Below are 8,604 nucleotides of genomic sequence, written 5' to 3'. Positions count from 1 at the left end.
TTTAAATGACAGTGTTAAAATACAAAAATGTTAGAGATCTCAATAAATGAGATCTTAATCATTCCAGTAATTCATCTTGTCCCTTGATTGATGTAAATGTAGGAACTCACAAAATTTGGTGATTGAACTAGAGAGTGACATGTCCATCACTGTGATGATTGAGATCCCATTTACTATCACTTCCTGTTAAAATATATAAGCAGGCAATAATACACCTGGACATTTGACACTTGTCCGCTAGCTTTTCAAAACAAAACCTACCCACCACCTAAATTAGCTAGAAAACATTAGGATCATCCAAAGCCAAAATTGGTACTAAATCACGACATATAATTAATTACACTTTACCTACCCTGCGGGGCCTACTTAAAGATTGAGTTAGTGACCAATTAAATAGTTAATCATGGGAACCAAATTCTTGGGAACTTCTTCAGAATATATATTAACACACACATATAATTAGTGTTTCTACTTTATTTTGGATTTGGGGATCTATACTAGGCATTTCTTCAGTGGTTCCATCTGCCCCAATACCTACCAAAAAGATCAAAACAACAATGTTGTCCAAATCATGACAATCTTTATCACAATACACTTAGATTTTTATGATTCACTGTCAGAAAAACTGTTCTAAGTTTTAACCTTTATGCTGAATAGAAATGCTTTAAACTTTGCTTTTAACGCGGAGCTGACACCAATTAGATGCAGGATTAGCAAGTTTATGACAAATGGCATACCAATAAGTTTTATTATATCTATAAAGACTAGAAAGAGAGCAAATGAATGGATGGATTCTTAAGGAATCAAATAATTAATCAATGTAGGAGATGCAAATTAATCACATAAGATATATGCAGTCACATGAATACTGTTTGTTGCTAGGTCTCATGATGAGGTCCATGCCTTTTTCTTTTTCCTAACCAGAAGGTTCGTGCTAATATATTCGAGATTTCGGGTTTATATACCCATAATTTATTGTCGTCAAACAAATAACCGTGCAAATAGTCTCAAAACATGTTGAAAATCTTAACCCAAACACATCAATATGATATTATTTGCTCCGGGTCACGAGCACGTACGAATTTGTTTTTCTTGGATTGTCACCATGGATACTTAGAGCCAGTAAATGCGTTATTGTGTGAGAGGAGTTGGACTTTAACTTACAAGTCACTCGGTTAGGTTATGTCAATCCGATGTGGGATACAAGTCTTGACACTCCTGTGCACTTATGGGCTAAGTTATCTTAGACCCAATAAGTGGAAAGATAGACGCCACTTTCAAAATGGACTAAGTCTTTGTTTTGATACCACGTTGAAAATCTCAACCCAAACATATCAACGATATATTTCGCTCTTGGCCACAAACCCGCATAGATTTGTTATTTTTGGGCCATCGCCAATGGTACTTAGCACCAGAAAATGTATCGTTGTGTGGGAGAAGTTAGGTATATGCCACTTAATTGAGCTAAGCACTCCTTCTCAAGAGTTTTATATATAAACAATGCGCATATATATATATATGTGTGTGTGTTTGTGTATGGGACTTATCACAAACCCTTGTCTGCATGGTGGCGTGGGCATGATAATATTCAATTTGTCTAAGCTTTGGATCACTGACATCTGTGCACGTTTTGTACATAATTTAATTATAAGGACGCCCAAATCACTAGAAAACTGATAATACCAAGAATAGACATATTATTGGTCTATATATATATAAACATATTACTAGCTCCTTCATCAATCTCCTCAAGTACTAATAATCATATCAATATTCTCTATCTCTCGATCAATCTCTCTGAGAATAATGAATAGATCGTGAACCACTACTAGTTCAAGCTGCCAGCATGATCTAAACTTCCCTCTCTCATCCATTTATCTTAAGGAAAGATTGGATCATGTGGTAGCTTCACCTGTTAATGGTATCACGTACGTAGCAATCGCAAACCCCAGTTTTGTTCTTTATATGTATACGACGCAATTGCCCAGATTTGTTCAAATGAACTTCTTAATTAGTTTCTCATCATTACATGTATGTAACTCTCTCTCTCTCTCTCTCTCTCACTATATATATATATATATATTACCCTCGGACATCTTCCTGATCCTGGAATCCTGGAGTACATGTCCTAAGATCAGGTTTGTTTAGTTGAATCTCCTTATATTATATATATATATATATATATATATATATATATTCTCATATATATATATATATATATATATATATGTTCTCATATAGGCAAGTGTATTCGTTTTCTCCATTTATTTTTATGACGGATCATACATTCATCAACTCTTATTAACTTAACTCCTATTAAATGATAAGAAGTTAATAGGAGTTGATGAATATATGATCCTTGATCACGTTGATGTTCTAATAAACTTATGTAGTCGATCTCAAACTTTTGGGATAAAAACTTTGATAAGTGATGCTCAGGTGCGGACGTACGTCTGAACAAGTGGGACCTAAACTAGTTAATCCCATTTGTTATTTCACTTTCAAAACAGCTCAAACAGTTACAGATGTGCGCACCTGAGTATTTCTGTGTATATATATACATCACAATGAAATATGATGAAAGTAATATATCTTTTCATTTTTATTAAGGGATGATCTGACCAGTTAAGTAGTACTATATCAATATATTAATGATTTGTTATTAGTTATGAGTGTCAAATTATGGTGGAGGAATCTTGAAAGGGAAACAAGACATCAGTGTTGGGGTTTTCAGTAACATAATTTCTTCTGTCCAAAACTAGTTGGTGCTTTTGAGATCCCATCATATGCATTATGAATAGATATATCCTTTACATTGCCTTTTTTGTACAGTTTACGACAACTTCTATTGGACTAATTGATTTATTAATCTTATCGACTTTGATGAAATATTACTTTTAATTTATGGGATAAATTATTTAATTACAAAATAATTTTATTAGTGAATGAAAAGGAGGAAGCATGCACTTAAGTTACTATATACTTATTGTTTTCTTACCATTGGTATGGCTGTTCACTACCGATCTGCAACGGAGGAACCAATCTGAATCGTAGATTCGTGGTTATGGTTATTTTGATTTGGTTATCTGAACATATATGGTCAGTTATAGATTCTAAAAGAGTAATTAGCACAGCAAAGATTGATCGAATGACATTGGTTCTGGATAGCGGCTAGCAGCAGAGCCTGAGAGTGTTGCTTTGGTACTTTTTGAAGAAAGATCAAAGGAAATAACATAAACCAAGACTTAATGCCATGGCTAACTGGGTGAGCTGCCATAGCCAAAGGAGGAGACACAATTGTAGCTTAATTCGATTCAAGTACGTTTCTTAAAGTTAATCTTCCAAGCACAAAAATAATTAAAATATGTGAAAAGAATTACAATAAAATTCATAACTTGAGAAATTGAGGGCTGATATGCACCCACCTTGAATGCAATCCCAGGTGACATCGCCAACCCAGCACCCATGGATTCAAATGCTCGATCATCGACCCTTGTCCCTTGTAATATGCTCTTGGGTCATAACCCGGCTAAGGAAAGTCGAAAGATGAGCTGTGGCACTTCCACAAGCCAAGCCTACTTCAACAGGGTCCATGAGACCATTAACTCCAGCAGATGCAATTGCGTCTATGTAGGGCACCTTTGCTGCTTGCAGTGGAGTTATGTAATTCAACCTTGGCAATGAGACATCCCCCAAGCCATCAATCAGCACAAATGCCACTCTTAGGCTGTTGAGGACTACCCATGCTTCTATATACTATAGCTACCCTTCCCAAGAAGTAAAATTGCAGGAGAGTATTGACATATATAGCATAATGGAAAGCTCCAAAATAGATCCTGCACATCAGGGTAATGGAGTTTCAAAGTCCAAAAAAGATAAAATCTTTTTTCACATTGTAATGTAAGCTAATGAACTGTAATTTATAACAAACATTGATATTGATATTGATACGAAGAACTCAAATGTTAGCCAACTGACATGACATATTGTCTATCTATTGAAAAGAATAAAGCCCATGAAGCACAGTAGTAAATCCTCACAATAGTAGCTCCAAATTCTTTCTTCGAGTTTCTAGAACACCCGACCATAGCACTGGTATCGCTTTCCACCAGTACAAACCTAAAAAGAGAGCAGAAGACAACTCAGATGAGCAAACAGAAACAAAACTCACTATACATAAGTTTTTACTACAAAATTTCACAAATCCCAACTGGGTTTCTCCATAACCCAGAATAGCAGAAAGACAACTCTCTTACAAATCCAGAGCTATGACTCTTATATTTATATACAAATTGAAAAGAGAATACCAAACAACAATGAATTGAATTCGTAAAGGATGGATCAAACGGTTAATGCATGATTGCATGGTTATTACCTCAAGAAAGCTCGATGATGAAAGAAGGCAGAACAGAGACCGTCTCTCAAGAGGCAATTGGCATCTATCAATTAAAGGAATCTGATGAGAGTTCAGAGCAGAGCAAAACATGGGTTATTTCCAAAAAGTAAGCATCGGTGGGTTTCAATGAAGGTAAATAAAAGGAATATCCAAGTCCAAAACAAAACGTGTAAATTTTTATTTTTATTTTTTTGTCATTTTCGTAAAACAGAAATACGCAAGACAATCGCTCTACCAAACGGAGAGCCTACATCCAAACAAACGCTTTCATATTTTTCTTTTTCTTTATTGTTTTAACAAAGCTTTCATCTGACGCTGCATTTCCTTCACGAGGCCACTCTCCTCAGTCTGGGTTTAGGAAACCCTGGATTTCCCTGTGCCTGCCTCAAAACAACGTTGCATAAACGTACGAAGTTCGATCTACACAGTCGTCTCTCCATAATCCATTTAGTTGGTGCTTTATAATCCGTATAGTTGGTGTTTCACGAGTTTCAGATTGTTCGAAGTGCGATTACCCGAGTACCACGGGGCCGCGCGATCATCTCGCCTAAAGAGGCTGATCTTGAGATTGTACTACGATTGGCCGCGCGTTTGCCACCTATTACGGTGCCCCCTACGATGCTCTGCTCTTTGCCTCCTTTACCCTGCTTCAGTCAAGGTAAACCCTAAAAGAGACCCATTTTCTTTTTCAGTAATATTCTCCTTTTCTTGGATATTGTTCTCACTTAGTGATTGCATTCAAATTGGTAGAATAAAAATTTGCGTGATGCGCATTTTGACGTGCATTTCGGGTGAGGAGTATTTATTCCTTCTTGGATTTCGCTCATGGCGAGGACTCCCCGTCGAATAAATCCCGGGAGGTCACTGATGATGCCCTCGGTTGCCGCGATTTGTGAGTCTATTTTGATCTTGATTTATTGTTCAATTTTCGAATTCCTGAAGGGTTAGTTTTGAAAATTATTTGACTCAATTGGACTTTGTGTGGGTGTGTTGGGATAATAACTATTTGTCTGTTTTTGGTGTGTAGAGATGAGAATGCATTGCTGAATACACAATGCCCCAGGAATCTAGAGCTTATATGACAACAGGAAGTTAGTTCTAGACTTCTAGCATTTATGCGACTCAATCGATTGCAGATATCAACAGGTAATTTTGTGTATTTTTAGAGTATAGTTAGGGTTGAGTTCTAATGTTTGGTTTTGCGTGCTGGCTGAATTGCTTTGATGGTACAAAAATCTCTATGTTGACATTGCATTTTCTTTTTGTTTCTCAGTGATGGTAAACTTGTGTCCTTTGTTCAGTGATGGTAAACTTGAGTTCTATGTGCTCACTTAATGAAAGTCCAACTTACAAAGTCATAGACTGTAATTGCTCCACCAGGCCCATCAATTGCTTATATAGGTATGACCTATAACTGTAAGTAGTAAATTGATGAGATTGTCTAAGTTAACTTTGGCACTGAAATCAACAGGCCAGGTTCCATCCATATTACCTGGATGAATCCATGGTTGATTTATAATTGGAGTCTGAATGTGAAATAGGCAAACTGAAAATAGAAGTTGCAGTTACCCTTCATCACAAAATAGAGTGAAAACTGTTTCAGTTTGAAATTTTCAGTTTGCATCCACATATCTCGAATCAATCTAGACAGGTCGTTTAATCAGTAAGGCTTTGGCATCATAATGCATGCGTTGGAAGTTGCAGTTACACTGAACAGTTTTCGCCCTTGAAACCAATTTATTGGTTATATTGTGACAAGAGGAGCCTATAAAAGCAAAAGGGTAAAATATTTAACGACCTATACCTAGAGCTCCTTTTGCAAAACGTCATTTTCACGTTTCTGTGCTTGTTCAATCCTGTTTCTCATTGCTGTTTATTCAGAGTGAACTCACACGTAATCCCATATCGACAAAATGAAAAGAACAAAGGATTTATAACAAATAATTTGACCTTGATATGAGACCTTGAGTTTCCAACTCTTGAACCACTTAACGATAGCTTAGTTGGTTATCTCTCCAGATTTAGGGTGTACAACGTCTGATGTTGGGAATTCGAACCAATTAGTTGGGATATTTCATTCTCTTATAGGTTTCGGCCCAATTCTACTTGTGGCTAGTGTGGTATGGGCTGTTGTGGGGGCCTGAATTTTACGTCCACTCATCTATCCGAGAAACATGTTATTCTTGGTGATTCCTCGGTTAAAAAAATAAAATCCAACCCTTGTGCTTAAGCCTAACACTGTAACTCCGAAAGCTCCAAGTACTCACGACTTTTGTCCAATTTTAATTGTATCTGCCAATACTTCTCGATCGATCATGAAAGTTTCGAATAACTTATAATGCAACAGTTGGAGGATTCAAATGCTCACATTCGACCACTGGAAGTTTCAAATAAATTATGATTGCTTGTTTGTATTTTGTTACCTTCCTTTGCTTTACCATTAATGCCTTTGAGTTTATGTTGATAAAGTTCGTTCTCTTACTAATTGTGTACTTTTCCACTAAAAATGACCCTCAGGTTTATCCTGCTTGGAAATGGTTTGAGAAGCAAGATGGGATTCAATCTTTGCAAAAAGACAACAAAGATGCTCCAGAGTTTTACAACATTTATCTTGAGAGGCCAAAGGTGTTTTCTCCTGAGCTAGTTATTTTATGTGAAATTGATGTGCTTTGTTTTAGTTGCTAGTCTAAGCATTTTATAACTTCTGTGAATTTTGCAGGGGGATGCTGATGGGTATGATTTGGTTGTTGTTGATGCGATGCATAAGGCTAATTACGCAAGTCGAATTTGTCATTCATGCAGGCCTAATTGTGAAGCTAAGTGAGTGTTCTGCTATCGTTTTCAAGAAGTTTATGATTTATGTAGTTGGGTTGCTTTGGCATTGAGTATATCGTCCTTCTTTTTTGTTTTTTGTTTATTTTTCTGAATTAAAAAAAAAAAGCGGGTAAATGTAACTGATGCAAGCCAAATCTAAATTGCAACACAGTTACTACAGTGTCTTAACAGTATGAATGGCTCTACTACCCCACAAACTCTTTTGTCTGTCTTCCAAATGCATTTGGAGCAAATGTAAATTGTATGACACAGAGGTTATGGTTTATAGATCAGTTAATTTTCCTCATTTGCATGTCAATATGATAGTCCTTTATTTTAGATTTTTTTAGTTGCTAAAATGTTTGGGCATGGTATTGGTATTAAATTTTCAGCGGTTCCAGATTATTTGCTTTCAAGTTTGATGCTGCTAAATGAGAGTGGGGATGGTATTTGTGTTTGACGATTACTCTTTGATCATGTCAAGTTAAGTGCATCCATTGTTGTCTAACATTGCAAGACTTTTCATACTTAAATGCAGAGTAACTGCTGTAGATGGTCAATACCAGATAGGGATCTATACTGTGCGTGAAATTCGATATGGCGAGGAAGTTACGTTTGATTATAATTCAGTAACAGAGGTATATTTTGTCATTACTTTATTTCTTGGTTTGTTGGTCCAATTCCAGATACCGGAACAGAGATTGAAAGCAGCAAGTAGAGGGGAAAAAAAAAAGTCTGAAAATCAGATGGAAGCATATAAATTACGGTAGTTTGAAACCAAAGAACACAAGCTTGCTGTTAATCAACAGAGTCCACTAAGCCTAGTTCTGGATGGCATTCTCATAGAGAGACTAAATATGCAAATTTCTCAGGCAAAGTTTTTGAAAGAAGTGGATTTCCTGGAGATGTATATAGACATTGCAAGGCAAGCTTCATAGGTTTAAAAAGCAAACTCATCTATGAACAATTCCTTATGGAAGTGTCGGACGGAAAGTGAACAAGTCACAGAATCGAGCACTTTTGATATACCATGGATGCCAAGAAGTATTGATGGGAAGCTTGAGGCTTTCTATTGAATACATGAATTGATGTAATCGGCACTTGAGCATCTACATCTCCACTGCAAAGATAATGTGAGCATTGTTAGAGGACAGCATTTCACCTATTTCTGAACTAATTCCCGAATATTTTTAATTTATTAATAGGTGATAAAAAATTTAACTCCTCCTGTGTTTGCAGCCGGTCCCAAGCCCGGATAAAGGAGGAAGGTTTTGGTAGGTTGGCAACCAACGTAAAATTTTGCCGAACATATGAACATAAGTTTAAAAGAGAAATGCATACATTCTTTCCACAAAGAAAGATCCTTTGCGTTTCAAATCAAGCAAAACCCCGAT

At 36.3% G+C, this 8,604-nt stretch overlaps 1 long non-coding RNA gene across 2 annotated transcripts; it reads left to right on the top strand.

Annotated features, from left to right (window-relative positions):
• Positions 1-4,708: 4,708 nt before the first annotated feature.
• LOC120007869 lies at positions 4,709-8,434 on the top strand. 2 transcript variants are annotated; one of them, XR_005470260.1, is made up of 7 exons: positions 4,709-5,054; positions 5,147-5,288; positions 5,424-5,542; positions 5,670-5,797; positions 6,914-7,021; positions 7,116-7,216; positions 7,749-8,434. It is a non-coding gene; the product is annotated as an uncharacterized LOC120007869 (long non-coding RNA). The 2 variants fall into 2 exon arrangements; XR_005470259.1 differs by lacking the exon at positions 5,670-5,797 and having other exon boundaries at positions 4,712-5,054.
• Positions 8,435-8,604: the final 170 nt, after the last annotated feature.

The sequence above is a fragment of the Tripterygium wilfordii genome, chromosome 10, assembly GCF_013401445.1.
Source record: "Tripterygium wilfordii isolate XIE 37 chromosome 10, ASM1340144v1, whole genome shotgun sequence".
Taxonomy (NCBI): Eukaryota; Viridiplantae; Streptophyta; class Magnoliopsida; order Celastrales; family Celastraceae; genus Tripterygium; species Tripterygium wilfordii.
This window is presented reverse-complemented; position numbering and strand designations above follow the sequence as displayed.